Source organism: Pectinophora gossypiella, chromosome 11 (genome assembly GCF_024362695.1).
Source record: "Pectinophora gossypiella chromosome 11, ilPecGoss1.1, whole genome shotgun sequence".
Classification (NCBI taxonomy): domain Eukaryota; kingdom Metazoa; phylum Arthropoda; class Insecta; order Lepidoptera; family Gelechiidae; genus Pectinophora; species Pectinophora gossypiella.
In genome coordinates, this window is record NC_065414.1 from 16631965 (window position 1) to 16650597 (window position 18633).

At 37.5% G+C, this 18633-nt stretch overlaps 1 protein-coding gene across 1 annotated transcript in view; it reads left to right on the forward strand.

The window, feature by feature from the left end:
* LOC126370915 (monocarboxylate transporter 4-like) overlaps window positions 1-18633 on the forward strand; it is a 58061-nt gene that overhangs the window by 20692 nt on the left and 18736 nt on the right. The gene's annotated exons all lie outside the window — the stretch shown is intronic.

Genomic DNA, 18633 nt, shown 5'->3' on the forward strand with positions numbered 1-18633 from the left:
ATCGTGTGCAAATAATGTTCAATATTTGAATTTTCAACAGCCTCCGTGGTCTAGTGGTTAGAGCGTTAGGCTCACGATCTGGAGGTCCGGGTTCGATTCCCGATGGGGACATTGTCGAAATCACTTTGTGAGACTGTCCTTTGTTTGGTAAGGACTTTTCAGGCTTGAATCACCTGATTGTCCGAAAAAGTAAGTTGATTCCGTGCTTCGGAGGGCACGTTAAGCCGTTGGTCCCGGCTATTAGCCGTAAAAACACCTCCACCAACCCGCAGTGGAGCAGCGTGGTGGAGTATGTTCCATACCCCTTCCGGTTGATTGAGGGGAGGCCTGTGCCCAGCAGTGGGACGTATATAGGCAGTTTATGTTATGTATGTTATTAGAATTTCAATGAAATACGCTGCGAGAATGAATACGCGTATTATAGTTCCAATTTAAAATGTCGTGATCTTTTATCTCGTTAGTTCTTCTTACTCTGCTATGTGGCTTTAAATTGTGCCTCTACGATTCCTTGTTAGTTCATAATATTGCAGTGCCGTGACCGCGTCGCGTGTCCCGCGTATCACAAATGTGGTTCCATACCAAGGATTGTACTTTAAGTCCGTAAAGTTTGCCAACGAGCATGGCGCAATTTCCTCAAAGAACAGTTAGCAACAAAGATGGAAAGGAAACAAAATTCCCAGCAAACACAATAAAGACCTTTTACCAACTTTCTCTCACAACTTTACGTAACTTCAAACAACTTCCAGTTACTGTTCCTACATGAATAAGTATATTACTGTATACAAACAACGAATACTCATTTACACTTCATTTGGGTAGATCCGGAATAGATTAAGGGAGCTAATTCAAAAGTTATTCACATAACAATGCCTTGTACAGGGGATGTGTGTTTAGCGGAAAACTTTTATATTTTTATACCAGTGGAGACCTCATGCCGGAAAAAAGATTTTTTCTCAAAAGCTTTGAATGAATTCCTTCTCATTCCTGACGTACCTGTGAATTCTTTAGAGCAGTACATTTTGCTGCTTCTTTTTCGAGCGTAACGTGCAGAAATTTTTAACTAGTGAGTAATGGGGGAAACGAAATATTAGCAGTTTTAACAACAACAAAATATCAAGAATAAACGTCCACTTTAAAAGCAGAGACCACCAAAACGCTTTAAATGTCGCGCTGTACACGCAGAGACACTTCCTCGAGGCTTTTAATCCAACGTAATCGAGTCGCTTTGTACAGAGTAGCTTGTTACATTATCCTCTATTCACGAGGACGTACGGCCGCCATTTTTCGCTTACAATGTTCTGTGTGGATGTGGAAATCCACTCACGATATGACTCGAGCGGGCTGCGGCAAAACGAATGTATTGTGCCCGGATGAAGCTTTCACTTCCGTCGATGTGATCGTGAATATTGCAGTGTTATTCCTCGTAGAATATTAATTCGGCTTAAGTGTTTCGGTTTTGTTGGCGTTTAAGAAAGTCCGTGAAGTTAGAAATTGTCAACAAGCCCCAGGAATCTTCAATGTTGGAAAAGGCCTTCCTTTATACTGGGTATTAATTTTGTTGGGTTATTTTCTCTTTTGTTGTGGTTAACAAGATAAAATACAACGAAGTCATCACAACAAGCACATTTTACCTACTTACTTTTTACGAAAAAAAATTGTGGGTGTGAAAATGCTTCACTGTTATTACTTGAGCAACCTGTGGCAGAACGAACATAATGTTCTAAGATAGGATTTAAGCATATTGGACAGAATCATGAATATTGAAAACAGTCGCTCCTCGCGAGGTTTACGTGGCTCAGAGTGCTATTGCTGCAATATAAGGCGGCACAAGAACAAATAATAAACTGTGTTGTATAATTTTAGTAGTGGAGAAAGTTGAGATTGGAACGGTACTTAGCAAGTCATGAAAGTTCGAGTTCCTTACAGCTTAACATTTTTTGAATTTCTTAAAGTTTCTTAAATCTTTTATATAGAGAATTTGGCACGTGCCGCTGGTGTCGGTTAACATACTCGTCCTGGATCGACAGGAGCTGCGGGTTCAAGTCCCGTCTGAGTCTGTTTTTTTCGATTGAATTTTCTTTGTGAGTTTCCCTAATCATGGATGAGTGCTATAAAAACAAAAATTCTGTAAAGATTTAACTTTTCAAAAAGATAGTGGAAAAGCGATGCGTAATATTGCGCTGACGCTAGAGTCGTTTAAGATTAAGTGACTAGTGTCGGGTGATTTATTAGCGTCTGTCGTGAGAGACATCGCGGCGCTATCTTAACTACCTGCGCGCCCGCCGCCCATGATCAATCATTCCCCGCGGATCTGCCTCCACACATTGTTCTCCTGAATAAATCTATGGACATTTCCTTTATTAGACACCCGTGACATCACCACATCGCACTAACATACAAGATAATCGTAGTGACACAGTTTATCTGGAACATAGGCAGTTTCCTCTCAGTAGGTGGCAGGCACACATTGCATATTCAGCAGGCTATTTAGAGCCTAAAATCTGCGTAATTTCTTGTACCAAACAGACGTCAGAGACATTCATTTTCGAGATATTAGGACGGCTGTATAAATTTTAAGTCTGGCCCTCGACTCTCCTAGATTATACAATTTATTATCAACATTTTCGCGATGGCCTATTTGCTGATCTTTGTAGAACTATGACGCGGTTTATAAATGACAAATAAACAGTTACAAACTGCGACAAGCTGTGCTATATATACGCGATGATATTTTTATTTTGTTAGACATACATACATACATAAACTCACGCCCGTAATCCCCAATGGGGTGGGCAGAGCCACAAGAAATCAAAGACAACTTGCAGCCACTGTTGATACGATGTCGTAAGCTGGATATGATAAACCTTATGGTGATAAGGGATCAGCCTATCGCCCATAACATTAGTCCATCATGTTGGAGGACACAATCCCTCTGTCGGTTTATTTTGTTAGACCTTTACAATAATGTGTTAAATTTAATTTGAGTCGAGTGTGGGTGGATAAAAGCGGTCCGCGGAACATATTTAGATAGATTTTTTGTGGTAAATAAAGTATTATTAATATAGAGAACAAAGGGGGAAAGATAAAAGATCTATTAGGTCGGCTATTTGTTCCGAAGAGCAGTGATTTGTGAGCGGAGTGCCGCCGACCTCGATCCTAAGGGCCACTTAGCCGATGCTTACCAACGCTTTTGCGAGGCCTCCCAGAGCTGGAGCTAGACTTGCCATTTTTATAAACGCCCATCACAACAAACTGATTTCCTATTCATATGAATACAATGAGCTTACCTTGAAATAAATTCTTACGGGTCGCCGTTCGGAAAGTCGCTGTCAACGCTACAATTCAGTGAGCGGAGGAATCTCTAAGGTAAACCACGGCGAAGGCACTTAAGTACTTACTGACTATTTTTATTTTACTTATATTCTTCTTCTATCGTGTGGGTTGTGAGGTGAATTACCAACCTCTTAAGTTAATATAAAAAAGCTAGTAAATTACTACTATTAAGCCGGCAAAGACCCCTGACATGGCTCATGTAACGACTTAAGTAGTAACCGGGACCAACGGCTTAACGTGCCTTCCGAAGCACGGATCGTCGAACTTTCGGACAATCAGGTGATCAGCCTGTAATGTCTTAACCAAACTAAAACCTGGGTGGGTTTAGCGATAGTAAGAGACGTCACACGAAGGTTATGCTCGGTATAAGTTATTCCAATTTTATTTGTAGAGATTTTGCCTATTCTTAGTACACCACGTTCATTTTTAAGGCCGTTAGAATATAAATAAGTATATTAATGAATGCCCTACACATGTATTGGTGTATCTATCTGATCATGAGTATGATTACGATATATGGGTGGTAACTTTCAGATCATAAGTACTAAAGTATTTCCTCACACCTAAAAATATAATCTAGATCCCACAGATGATGTCTGCGTACAATACTATAACGTTTGTTGATTCCGTCAATTGATTTACATATTGACTGCATTAATGACTAACTATCATAACATTACGTACTGTTTGCATTTCCATACTGAAATAAATCGGTATTTCACATCGACATTGGTAAATCAGTTTCATGGTAAGTACATAATTTATTGTAATGTCCATTAAATGACATAATATGATATAAATAAGCAAAGGGATACCTATTGAAAGTAATAGAGTGAGTAATAATCGAATACATAATGTAATAATTAACACTTTCAAGGACAGAACGTCTACTGACGTTCCGATCCCAAGGTGTTATATTACCTATTATGAACCATCAATGACCCATGATCTCTGTTCGTGAAAGGGTTAAGAGATTGTATTGTGATATCTTATAGTTCATATAGTTCATCTTGTGATGGATGTACCAATGACTACCCCAATATAGTCTTGATGTTTGTTGTTGTGTGTTAGATAGATACAGTCATGAGCAATATAATGTACCCACTTTAGGACTGTCGCACTAACATATTTGACATTTAGTGAGACTTACAGTTTAATTTGTCAAAAAAGTTGATGTGACATGGTACCAAAGTTTAAACATACTAATGCTCGTGACCGTACATACTTATGCGGATTTTTTTGCAAAAATTCTTCTCAACCTAGGAAAAGCTTACAATAGTGTGTTCCGAAGCCCGTCTCTGAGCTTGCGTGGAGATTCGAGCGAGCCCTTCCGGTCCTGTCGCTGAAACTACCTGCTTTGATACCGTGAATATTGCAGGAAGAGCCACATATGCGGGAAGTTACTTTCACAAGAAAAATCCTCAAAGAGCCAAGGTTTTTGAAGTTGTTTCAGGTTATTATTTCTGTTTGCATTTTTGAGGCAAATGTTTAGTTATTATGGTACTCGGTGAGGTGTTGGTGCATTACATAGTTTACCTTATGTTGGGTATACCTCTGACGAACCCATTGGGATCTCGTGAACTTATGCTTTATTATACCAACAAGGAAACATTTTAAAAACAAGGACAGCAATTTTCATTTTTGTCGAAACGTCAGGACGTAAATAATAAAATTAAAACTGTTTGACCCTGTCTGTTCTAACTTTACATTTAAAAAAAAACACAGCTTTATCACTCGCCCACCGACTAAGTTTGCATTTTGAGGCCACTCTTGATTATTGTCATCCCACGATAATATTTAATGATCAACTGTATAATTTATGAAAGCTTTTTAATCCACTTTAATGTTAAAACTTTAGAATACATTTTGAACGTAGTGACATTTAAAACGATCAATCTCTATTTTAGCAGAAAACATAATAAATCTGTGACGGTAGCGGCGTCACAGATCAGAAAAGAAACGATGTGGCACAGGGGTGAGATAATGGCTTCAGAGCGCTGGATAGCATCCGCACTGCATATCCAAATGGAGCTTGAAAAATTATAACATTGCCACCACCCACTTTCTCAACAACACTTCACGACACACTGCACGTAAATAACTTTCATTCATAAATTATTCCGTTTCAGCACCCACCTTTGCATATTTTTATTACAGAATCACGAGTGTTTATACCTATCCAGCATAATATGCAATCACACCGTATTAACAATTCCAGTAAATTTGGACAACCAAATTATGGAAGCACAATCACCTCGGCATGTATTTTCCAATACCTTTTGAGCATTTTAACATACAATCGAGTCATTACGAGCCATTCGAAATGCAAATTAAAGACGCTGACCGACTTCAAAAAATCAAACGAATTGAAACGATTCCAGAGTCGATTGGGCGACCACAATTAGGTCGCTTGATAACAGCTTTGCGACGAAATGACGCGTAATTCCGATTTCCGATCTTCGTCCCGCAAAAGAACTGAGAGTGTAATAAACATTTCGTACGGTTCATTTGGACTTTATTAAGTGGAAATACGACCCGATCACGTATAGAACCGCCGTCATGTTTCAGAGTCTGAACGATTTTATCTCCCTTTATGTACGAATGTTCCGCCCGATGCCCGCTGGCGTTGCGGCAGCAACGATCATCGGTACTGGTCGAATTATCTCGTCCCCACCTGTTCGCGCTGCAGATACTCAATCACGCTCCAAATGAGCTCATAACAAGCATTAGTGGCAACACTTCCAGTCACTATCAACGAAATTCCGTAACATAATTTCGTAGGGAATAATTCAGTTGTCGGCCACAAATCTTTTCTTCTGCGGAAAATGGTTTTACCGGCCCAAATAACATGGGCCGGAGATGCGGGGGCGAACTGGGACAAAATGAGATGTATTGCGTACAGAATAAATAGAAATACCATCGAGGAATACTCCACTCGAGCACTCCACGTACGGACGTCTACTTTATAGTCACATCGTTGAGAGACGCGATAAAATTGCGATTATATCGCTGAAGAGATTGGAACCGTGCCACCGCGCGGAATAACATGCGACCTCAAGCTATCTACTATCTAGCGCTCAATATATTTGTCTTCACAATACAAAACACATGTAGTTGGAGCGTGGAAACTTTCACTCCAATTAATAGCATAATAAAATTCTGAGTAATTGAACAATGTAGCTTACATTATTATTATTTGTATTTTGAGTTATGCTTCAAAATGTTTGACATTCGAACATTTGTTCAGTCTGTCTGAAGAAGCAAATAAATTACTCCCTAACTGCAGTTTGCACTTGCGTCAATGTAACGAAGCGCTGTTTTATTATCCTGTACGGAATTCTTGGCAACGATTCAAGATTAAAGAGCAACCTGCAGCTGGTTCTAGGCAAATTGAAAATTTGAATGCATTTTCTGGAACATTGTTCATCATTTTAGTTTTAATAGCTTTGGTTTATTTTTATGCAAATTGTTTCCTGTTTCCGGCAATTACTAGAATGTCCGCAACATTATTGGATTGCATTGTGAGTGTAATATATCAAATTTTTTCTTAATGAAGATCATCGCAGTTTTGTTTATCGCCTTTAGGTATTACACTCCAGCATTGTGGCGTAGTGGTCGAACTAAGGGGAACTTTATATCTGCGAGTCCGCATTTGAGTCACGTTTGTATTCGCGATACGTCACGATCACGAGTTCCACCGACACGTGCGCTGACACCCCGGCTGACACTTGCGCGTGTGTCAATGTCGGTGTCATATCCAACGGACGACCCCTCGGCTATCTACAACAGTTTGCAGACATCAATCACGCGGTTAGCGATACATATTCGACGTAAGCGTTTTACGCATTGAATGTTACTTGTATTCGTGCAATCTTCTTCTATCGTGTGGGTTGTGATGTGGATTACCAACCCCGTCAACCTTGGTTACTACTGTGTCGCCAAAGGCCTCATGTAACGACTACTTACTAACATCAGCAAGTAGTAACCGGGACCAACGGTTTAACGTGCCTTCCGAAGCCATCTTACTTTCGGACAATCAGGTAAGCAGTCTATAATGTCCTAATCAAACTAGAGATCAAAAAGTGATTTTTGTGATATATCCCCGCCGATATTTATAAATAAGAGTTTGCTATATTCTAGTTATTTACTTTTGCGTATCTTGTCTTGCCTCGTTTGCTTTTTGACTCGAGATGTTAGCTTTGTTCACAAACAATTTCACAAGACGCTTAAACTAGGCAAGAAGATCAGTAGAAAATAGACTTCATAAGCTCGTAAGCTCATGATTATATTCCCAATTGGGCTAGTGAGGTACATCCATCTCAAGGGGATCTGATTACCCACGTTTTACGCTTTCTGTTATACCAAAGTGATACTTAGGTGGTGAACTGTATCGCCGTCTGTAAAAGGCTTAATAGCTTTTATAAAAGAAACAATACAATGTAGCAGTTTTAAAACGTGGGAACTTAAAAAGCACCATCGGGGGTAGTTAGCAACGCTCGGCCTTAGACAACGCGGGTTAATTTCAATTTAATTACTGTTGCAATCACTTAAATGAAGATGAATGGTGTCTTTTTAAAGAAACATTTAAATTACTTTGTTTAATAAGGCTACTTTAGAACTGCCGCTATAAATAGAAAAAATATTATTCGCGTAATAGAGAAAGGAAAGGATTTTACCTGCATAAAGAAAGAAAATCTCAATTATAAGCAATTAACTATATGCGACGAGAGAGTCATTTTTGTGAATAAAGAAAATTAACGATAATAAATAAAACAAAAGAAGACTTAACTAAGTTAACTTTCAAGTATTGAACCTACGATCTTTAAGACGACAGCCGTACTTTCTGTATTTTTTTTTGTAATAGAAGACGCTGTAGTGTGCTCAAATCTATCATAATATTGTTTTGGTAACGCTTTATTTGACTAAAATTACTGAAATCAAAACGAACTAGACTGCCTAAAGGCATAGTTGAGAGATGAAATTACTAATTAAGTCTATCTAATTAGTGAAGTCTATCTAGCTCAAACTTTAATGAAAAAAGATACAATATGTGAAGGTAGGTAAACGCCAAAGCCACAAATTGCATTTTTAACACTCTTTTAGGTTTTATAGGTTATTATGGAAGAATTTCTCTGCCGTCTTCTGTATTTCCCGGATATAACTCGGGTACTTTCAAGGCCAAAGTGAACAAACAGGCACCTTCTGGGCGAGCTCTCTCCATCTTAGGCCTCGTCAATGCCTTTGGGCAAGTCTAGGGCCAAGAGCAAACCCATCAAAGTAAAAAAAATTGCTTTACAACATTAAACCCGCCAATAGTGCTGTAATGTTTCTTGTGTATTTTAATATTGTTTCGTGTATGTATCTATAATCTAAAAAGTATCTTGGAATTAACAACTACTTGCCCCAGGATAGACTCGACATTAGACTTGACAGGGTAGATTTGACAGGGTAGATTCACAGTATCTTTAGATTCCAAAGTACTACCATCTTTACTGTTCGATACAAAATGTGGACGAAAATAACTTACGTCGATAAGCAACATCAAAACGAATACTGAAACATGAGCTAACATAATCGGGGACACATTTTCCGACAGTTTAATAGAACATTTTGACAAAATATTCGAAACAGCTTCTAAGAAAAGCATATTTCTTAAGTATTATCGTAAAGATCACCGCAGTAATTATTTATCCAAGTTCCCTAAACATAACAACAAACTTGTGTTAAAATAACAAATGTACCAAATTTGCTCTTGTAACTTTGAGCAAAGAGTTGGCTAGCAAGACATTCGTCACATGCAGACAAGGCCCCCTAACGTTGTTGTTTAAGCAGTTGTCGCGAACAGTTCCCAGACTTATCTCAAATACCAGGCCAGTACCATGGAATAAAGAATAACTACGTATAGAACGGTAAGTCTCCGCTCCGCACCAATTCGTATCAAGGCGCCGACTTCACCCCCTCTGGGTGAAACTTTAATCTTAAATGGCCCTAAGCCTGAGTCTATAGAGAGCCTAAACTAAAGAGTAAGAGTGAGAGCGCGGACTGTTTGTCTCGCTTGTACTTATACGTTAGGCGGTACACGTTTATCCCCCTAGCATTATCCCGTTTTTCACAGGGTCCCGCTTACCTAACCTGACGATTTCACAAGTCCGGGTTTTTACATTAGCGACTGCCTGTCCGACCTTCAAACCCGCGAAGGGAAAACCAGCCCAATACAGTTTAGGTCACATACCTCCGAAAATGCATTTCTCGGGAATGTGGGTTTCTTCGCCATGTTTTCCTTAACTGCTGAGCAGGTGATGATCATTTATGATCCAAATATGAATTCAAAAAACAAATTCGACAATCATTGATTTCGGCGTGTGCTGGATTCGAACCTGCGATCTCAAAGTGAGAGGCAACCGTTTTACCAACTGGGGTACCACGGCTCCACGGCGGCACACGTTAAGAATAACATTTTTGTATGAATGTATGTTTCCGGGGTGTGCTAGTACCACCGACTACCCACCATACCCTTCTTATATGTAGATAGGTAATTAAAGAAATGTGCGTCCCAATTAATTTTGCGGAATTTCGTGTTTCATCCCTAACTCAAATGTTCGTATTTTGTCAAAAGCGTTGAAAGTGGCGCATGCGCGAATGCTGCAGCCGGCTGTTTCGGCGATACAATACTCGTGTAACGTTTGATCAATTAATAGTTCCAGCACTAACAGTGTACAGTGGGACTACAACACTATCATCTCGCTATGATATTCAACCGACAACGAGCTTACGTTATTTTATTTAAAAATCTTTCAGCCGCTGGAATATCAATTTTTGTTCAGCGCTATTGGTTTCAATTTTCCGGCCTCCGTGGCCCTCCGGAAGTCTTGGGTTCGACTCCCGGTAGGAAATATCACAAAAAATACTTTGTGACTCCTAGTTTGGTTAGGACATTTATGAGAAGAAGGTTTCAATTATGATACGAATTTTAACAATCAAAAATCAATCCATCCATACATTTAATAATCAATCCCACTATAATATAATGCGCCATTTGTTGGCTTTTTTGGGCTGACCCATTGTAGTTTGGATTTTAAAAGAACATTTGGTAGGATTATAAAGAAGTTACTCTCAATATTTTTTTCCCCAAAGTTTAGAAGCGCTTTTGATGCCTATTAAAATATTTTACTTAATTTTACCAACCAACTTAAGTTTTCTACTTCACCTGCAGAATTTCATGATAGACTAACAATAAACAAGTTAATGAAGTAAAAGGAATATTTTAGGAGCCAAGTTAATATACTTTGAACACAGGCTAAATTTATTTTCGCTCACTGAAATTTAGCAGGCTAGCGGATTATGTTCAGATCATTTGTCACCTAATTCATTGATGTTTCATGTTCCTTCCATAAAGTTAGTGATTCGAAAATTCAAAGTTTTCAAAGGTTATAATCTTGTAAATACATACATACATACTTAAACTCAGGCCTATTTTCCACTGGGGTAAGCAAAGACTATGGTCTTTTGAAATTCAAAATCTTTGTTTTGTACGCTATGAAAAAATATCTGTCCCGACTTAGTTTTAAACTATCTCTTTCTCGTTCTGATGAAAGAGATTTCTTCTAGAAATAAGCTGAACCTGTGTACAATGAACTGTTAAGTAAGTAAATAAAATTATTATTATTATTATTAATAGCCCTCAATGTCCCACTGCAGGGTAAAGGCCTCTCTTCCCTTCTTCCACTCTTCCCTGTCCCCAGCTTGCTCGCGCCACCGTAAGTAAATATAATAAATAAATTATAAAGTATGACAGTCTAGCCACGTTTAGTCCACTGTCCAATAAATACTTCATATTATGTTGAGGTTCTTCAGATCTTGTTTGATAATGATAAATTAATATTTTATTATAAAAACATAATCCTAGATATAACAACAACCCTACACAGAATGTCATGGCGCCGCAAAATTAGGAGCGCCGACCCCACCTAAAGTAGGATAGCGCAAGGAGGAAGAAGAATCCTAGATATAACAATGCGTACTTCTTCCAAAGTGATGCACTTAGTACAAAATGGTAAACAAAGCAATTGAATTTCATTACAGTGACACAGTTTTTGAATGTTGAAAATTTCATGTGAGGAGCGAGGCGAGCACTTCATAGCAAATGGCACGGAGAACAAAAACATCCGGTGTAATTTTTGTTTCTTAAATATTTTAATCAATAGTTTTGAAGGTATTTTGTTTGTTTGTTTCATACCAGATGACATGAGAGACAAATAGAAATAGATACTTACTTTAAATGCTGGATAAATTTCGAGTCTATGTAAGATTCACTTCATATCTAGGTTATCTAATATGACATAAATATTGTCAATATCTTAAGCGATGTATTGGTAATGTGTTCCGATTTATCCTATTCATCTGAGGACACAAATACCGATTCATATATTATGTTTTTGTTCAGTCAATTAGCTTCTATTATTATATATTATTTTGTTTGTCACGCGATCGGTCTTCGGCCAAGTGTGGGTGTGATCGTCAATTGTTTCTCGGGGGGCGTGACCTCCACGCCTACTGTTCAGATTCTGAGAAACAGCGTAACACCTTATCGCAACAATAGAACAGTTTTATTAGAGCAACAGTGACAACTTGTCTCTTTATAAAGTCCAATGTGATGGCACGTGGGCAAGTCTATTGTGACCCGTCCATCTGTTGGAGACTACACAGTCTTTAAACACAACATTCAATAAATCAAATAGTTTGATCCTAGTGTTTTAGTAATCCTCAGTAGATCAGCGCTACAAAGAAACTCGATTATGCCTGCCTGTTCGGTGGTTGGTGGGTTTTTCTTGAAAAAGCTGTAGATACATACATACACACCTACTAAGGGAGTTCTTCTACTGTTATCGAAAAACAATTAGACAAACACAAGATAGACAAACAGTTCAGCATATTTCTAGTAGAAATCTCTTCCAGCAGACTAGGAAAGAGATATTTAAAAGTAAGAGAGGGCAGATAGGCAGACAGATATTTTTTCATTGCGTACGCAATAAAGTTTTTGAATATCAAAAGACCATTTTCAAATCACTTTCATAACACGAAGCATATCTCTTTCCATGATTAATGATATGCGTGGGTACTTACTGTGATAATTCATAGAAAAGTTTAAGTTTACGGGAATAATTTCCTAATAATGTTGAATTAAGTTACGTAATCCCGAAGTGTGGTATCATGAGCAATATAATGTACCTACCTGCTTTAGGACTCTGTCGCACTAACATATTTGACATTTAAAGAGACTTATAGTTCAATTTGTCAAAAAAGTTAATGAGACATGGTACCAAAGTGTATACATATTAATGCTCGTGACCGTACACAGCTCTTGTATATCGATACTTATCTCTTCTTACTTATACGATACAATAAATGATCAGCAATTTATCATCGTGGTATATTTATTTTCCTGTTACTTCTACTGGCGTAAACTATGTTCTACTAATCGGTATCGCTTCTATTGTTAGAAACCGTATAAGAAGAAGGAAGTTCTTGCTCTATGTAGGTTGGTTTGAAATTAATCTGTATAACTAATATTAAAAACAACATTAGTTATACTATACATACTCTTGTTTTTTAAGCCATTTGTGACCAATCTTTTGTAACAAAATTGTTAGATTCAACAGGTCCGCGGTTATCACAGGATCAGAATGTTGAAGTAGCAGTGAATTGGTCGCAGCTGCTACATGACCAATAAATGTTGAATAGGGCAGACCGCGATTTGGCAATGGTTATATCGAATATTTCGTAGTGAAGCGATAGATACTAACAGGAACTGAATGAATAAATTGAAAAATTAAACTAGAGGAGTTTCGGCCTGTTGTACTATCCACGTGTGTCGTTCACAGTCCCCTGGAGAACTGGAGACTGATTGTATAGTACCTCGCCCCGCTGCTTTCTCCCTGCATATTTACTCCACATCAAAACTAGAGTAAATAGGGACATATCCGGTAAGAGAATGCCTTATTAATCCGTACCTTCGCTTTCCATTAGGATAGATTATGGTCAAACGCAAACCTACTTTCAATAAATAAGAACCTCACTGACTCGACTTTAAAGTTATCCAAATGAACTCTGGAATAAACGTTTCTAAAACCAAAACCACAATTTCAGCATATCCAAAACGTACCAATATCTATGTAGGTATTGACTTATACCTAACAGCTATCTTGTCTGGGTAAAACGATTACTACCGTAAAGCTACCATCTCATTAATAATATTTAATTATAACAGTATTACAGCCCCTCCCATGGTCATTTCCACTAACGAGATCTTGCTTATACATCTCACGACTTTAATAAACATAAATCAAGCTATAAACTAACATTATTACACGTTCGAGTGTTGCCATACGTTTATTATTTACGTCGGTGTTGCCAGCCTTACCAGATGTATATTAGTATGTTTATGCCCGGAAGATTCCTTTAATGTGCCATTACGCCCAAACGATTCCAGGGTACGTAATGGGATTTGTTGAGAAGGTCTCAGTTGACCAATTTTATGAGAAAAATATTTGGGACAAAATTGTCTCCATTTCAAAAGCTATGATGGATTTACTAAACAAGAACGATTAAATATAAATCTATAAGCAATTTAAAAAGGAAGCTAAAAATATAGCTTTGATGACGTTAAAATAAATTCACGGAAATGTAACAACATGTCGAATCTAAAGTTCGACAGCTCGGAGTGTGTATCTAGGGATGCGATATGTTCTTTGATGTTTTATATAGTTCATTAAATAGGCCGATATATGAAAAATAAGTAAAAGCTACCTAGACAATCTAGAGATTCTACATTTTACATAAGCATCACATGTTTAAAAGGTTATGGAATATATTACGTGGAAAGAAAAACGTTGATAACGTACAGTACTTTATCTTGCTCCAGAAAACAAGATATCTTAGTTCTATACAAGGCACTCAGTCCTTTCACGTAGCACATTTTCGGAATGCTTGTTATGGCCCTTTTAATATGCCTCGTTAAAATTATTCCATTATGATTACGATCCGCTGTTGCTTCTTATTTGAAGGTTCAGTTATTTACATCGCAAGGTTCCGCAGATTGTTTACAAGCCAGTTCAATCCGGTTAATTGTGGAATACGGACGAAAATCCTTTAGAATTTACATGAATTAAATCGTCACTGTTTCTGACTTCGCTCTTTGACCGAAGTTGCGAAAGCTAATAATTTCGCTTCAACTTCAGCGGAAAACTTAATTATGTTTCGTTTGGAACACGTGCAATATTTATGATGTTTATTTTAAGACTTGTTGATGAGTAAGTTATTTCGAGTCAAAGGAATATCCTGATCAAAAATGTATGAGCAGTCATTTAGCTAATATTACGTGAAGTATTTTTTTATTTAAATTAATACCGCTTCTAAGGGATTTTAGGGTTTCATACTTGTTTAATGGCTAGAATATGTATTGTTTGTGTTTTTCTTACTACACAGTTCGTTCTATAAGATAGTAAAAACAAAAATCGCAAAGATTGCATCTTTACTTAAATATTCATCGAAAGAAGCTTTGACAAACATTGCTATAGCGGGGCGCTCGCAAGTAACGCTAATTGTCATACGAGACACAAACTCCCAGAGATATTGTTCGAACCCTCGGTTCGGACAACGTTGTTTTTCGGAATTTCTACAAACATTTGTCATTTTGGGTGTAAGAGAAAGAAATGCGAAGGAACTAGCACTCCTGGGACGAATTCTCACCGGCATCCGTGAGAAAAACTGTCCCGTTCCGGTTGAAAGCGGAATCACAAGGTGAATATTAACTAAGGGAAGAATTCAAGTCAACAAAGTTACACGGATTCTTTTTGCTGTAATGTTTTTGACTTCGACTGTGTGGCGAAAATACTAAGTTGTGTTTTCTTTTCGTCAAAAACGCTAATAATGTTCACATAAAAGATAGTGAAAGTACAATGAATATTTATTATCGTAGTCCATCCCAACAAACACATATTCTAGCCAAAAAACTCAGACATAAATCTCCATGTTTTGATAATGCTGGCAGAATGTAGATGTTTTGGATGTTATTGACCGTTTTATGCCTCCGGTCGGCGACTAAAATAAATAATTGGCTGCCAAATCGTGGCAACAAATCATAATATCATTAAGGTTAACGAAGCTTTGAATCTTTATTATGAGCTGCTGATGAGACGGTGATCGCCGGTTCATTGGCTGGTGACGTCAGTTGGCGCCGCGACGCTGAATAATGCTTCGATAAATTAACTGTCCAGCTGGCGAGACCTGCAGGCGCTGAATAAATTACTTCCAAGGGCTACACTTGCAGGGAACATCTGATGCCGTATAATATTTAATGGGGCCCCTTAGCGACGAGTCAGTCCTGATTAATAGATCCCATCCATCATAATGTCGACTTTAAACAAGTTAAATATTGTACTCGCAGCTTCTAACAAATCAACATTTTCACTATAGATGCAGACTGCTGAAGAGTCATTTTAATATTAACACAATAATGGTTGTAAAAATCTGAGATACATTATCATAAGGATGGAAAAGTGAGTGAGTGCGGGGATTAGATTCCATTTTTATGGGCGTGTGTGCCATATGGCTCAGATTTATGTATTACGAGTGGGATCCGGCCGGTCGCCGGAAAGGTTGACAGCGCATTTCGCTTTGTGTCGTTACCGTTGTGCTTATAAATATTTTTTTATTATTTGCTTCATTTAATCAAACATATGTTGGTTATTTTACGAGTTTCCCGTTGAGCGGGTAAATGTATTAGGATCGAACACTCGATCGAACAATCGCACGCTCGTGGATGATCCGGGAACGTGTAGCAAATTGTTTTTATATTAGCTCACATCGACACGTCTCCTTAATGTCGTTGTCATTGTTCTACGTAACAATTTTCGAGAAGCAAATCCACGAAAAATGAAATGATGCTTAATTTGATTTTAAATAATACGTACGTAATACACGTAGATATACATGGGCAGAGCCACAAATAATCAAGGACAACTTGCAGCCACTATTGATACGAAGTCCTACGACCTTAACCAGCCAGAACCAGATGATGAATCATATCCATCAGGGTAAGGATAAGGGGGCTCCAGAACCATTGCCTATAATAACAACCGGATATTACATCAACGATCCATATTGGAAAAAAACAACCTATATTATTAACAATTTCAAATTTTAAAACATAGAAATGAGTATCATTTAGTAATAGCTAATTATTATTATTATTTTTAAAAAGAAAGTTTTATGAAATTATAATTATACACACCCTATAAAAGTCAGACAGACTCAACTCAAGCCTTGATAACATTGGTGTTCGTCATGATTACATTATTATAGTAGTATACAAACAAATTGAGAAGGATTTTAATCTACTTACTATTTTAGGTAGTTCATATAGGTACGTTGAGAACTTTATTATTTATTGTGCTCAGAATGGCTTCTAGAGAAGTGGCTTGTCTCGAACCAAAATTTTAATATAGTAGACCCTTAACGAGGTAAATGATAATACTTAAGAGCGCAATAACGCTTTGATGCATCGTTATTAGGCATTATGTCGCCATCTAGTCAGCCGCCTTCACCGTCTAGAGGCATTTTCAAGTGAGCTCTACGTAATAATCACCTCAAAACATGCAAATCTGTCAGTTATACATTGTTGCCTACTTCAGATTTTGCTACAATGTTTACTGGTAAGAAGTTGGAAGAGGTTATAAGAATGTCACCTGTTGTCGGTTATGGATATTATCTTTGAGAACTTTGTCGTAGTGCGGTCTACAACGAATCTACGCTTGGAAATTTTCGCAAGACTTTTCATTAAATTGGTTTCCAAAAACTATTTGCAGCACTTTGAAAAAAACAATTGGCTTAAAATACTTATGGATCTTTCTGCGAGTGCCGTTCGATTTTCTAACTGTGAAACCGTTAATATATTCGATGGCCGTAGTCTACTTCTGCGCTTTAATTTAAACATTTCATTCAAATACCAAGAATTGTTTAAAATAATCAGGCATTTCAGACTAAAAACATAATCTGCTTGAATAATTTTAACTAAGTTCCAATCTCATTAGTTCAAAGCCCTGGATAATATAGACCGGGAAAGTTAGTTCACGTTTTCATCCACGATAGCGGTGATGTAATGTTCCGGTTAATAGAGTTGCATTTTAGTGTGCCAGACTGAGTCGTCCTGGTTTAACACTCTATCAGTGACCCAGTCATCCTACCTTGTTTAAATATTTACCAATTTGTACTTTTTTCTACCTACTTTGTTCTACCCTGCAATAAAAGAACCTCCAGGAGTGACGTACTATACAGGGTGTAAGTGACATCGTAACGAAAACTTTGAGGGTTGATTCATACCATGAGTATCATTTGATATCAAGTGGAAGTTTCCATCGCAAAAGTATGGAATTGAAAATATTTAAAAAACGACGAAGACGAAGATTTTGACGAAGCCTGTGGTGGATTTAATGCTGTTTTATTTAGATTTTCTTGCAATAATTATTATGTATTTTAAAAAACACAAAAAAAATCATGAATTTTGCGACGGAAAATTCCACTTGATATTAACTCAGAATCATGGTCTGAATTTCCCTTAGTATTCGTTACGATGCCACTAACACCCTGTATATAATACGACCCTCATGTCAGGCGCACCCTGGGTAATCTAAAAAAAAATGGCGTACAAACCATTGCATTGGCATGAAGAAAAGAAAAAGTAGATAATTTTGTAAAGTTTGGAGGTACATGCATACATGAAGCAATGCTAATTGTAATAGATAGTTCTGTCAAAGAACTCGTACAGAACCATCAATTTCTCTTTACAGGAAACCATGACGAGGAAAACTTATTGTACAAGAAAATCAAAAGCGTGTGTAAGGAATAAAGATAATTTTTCTGAAAATGTTAGTAGGTAAATCACGGTTTGATGATTGAGTTATAATTCATAGGAGTACAAAGTTCAACACAGCAAGTTATTTAGGATGTTTTCACTGTCTTAACGTTGCAATAAAGATTATCAATATCGTTTGATATTAGATAGGTTATCGAGCTGCAAACTCTATGGCTAGGTATTTGCGATCGGTTCCTCCGTAGAATATCTCATTGAATGCAAATTATACTTCGCAGCGTGCATATCCACTTCACACGATCACGTACGGCACCCACGTCGCTGAATTTTAATCTTCATCAAGACGTGATAGAGTACCGTCTATCTAAAATAATATATATTACTTATAGGCAAAGACGAGAGAGCGTTTAATGAAAAATGCTGCTCATGTT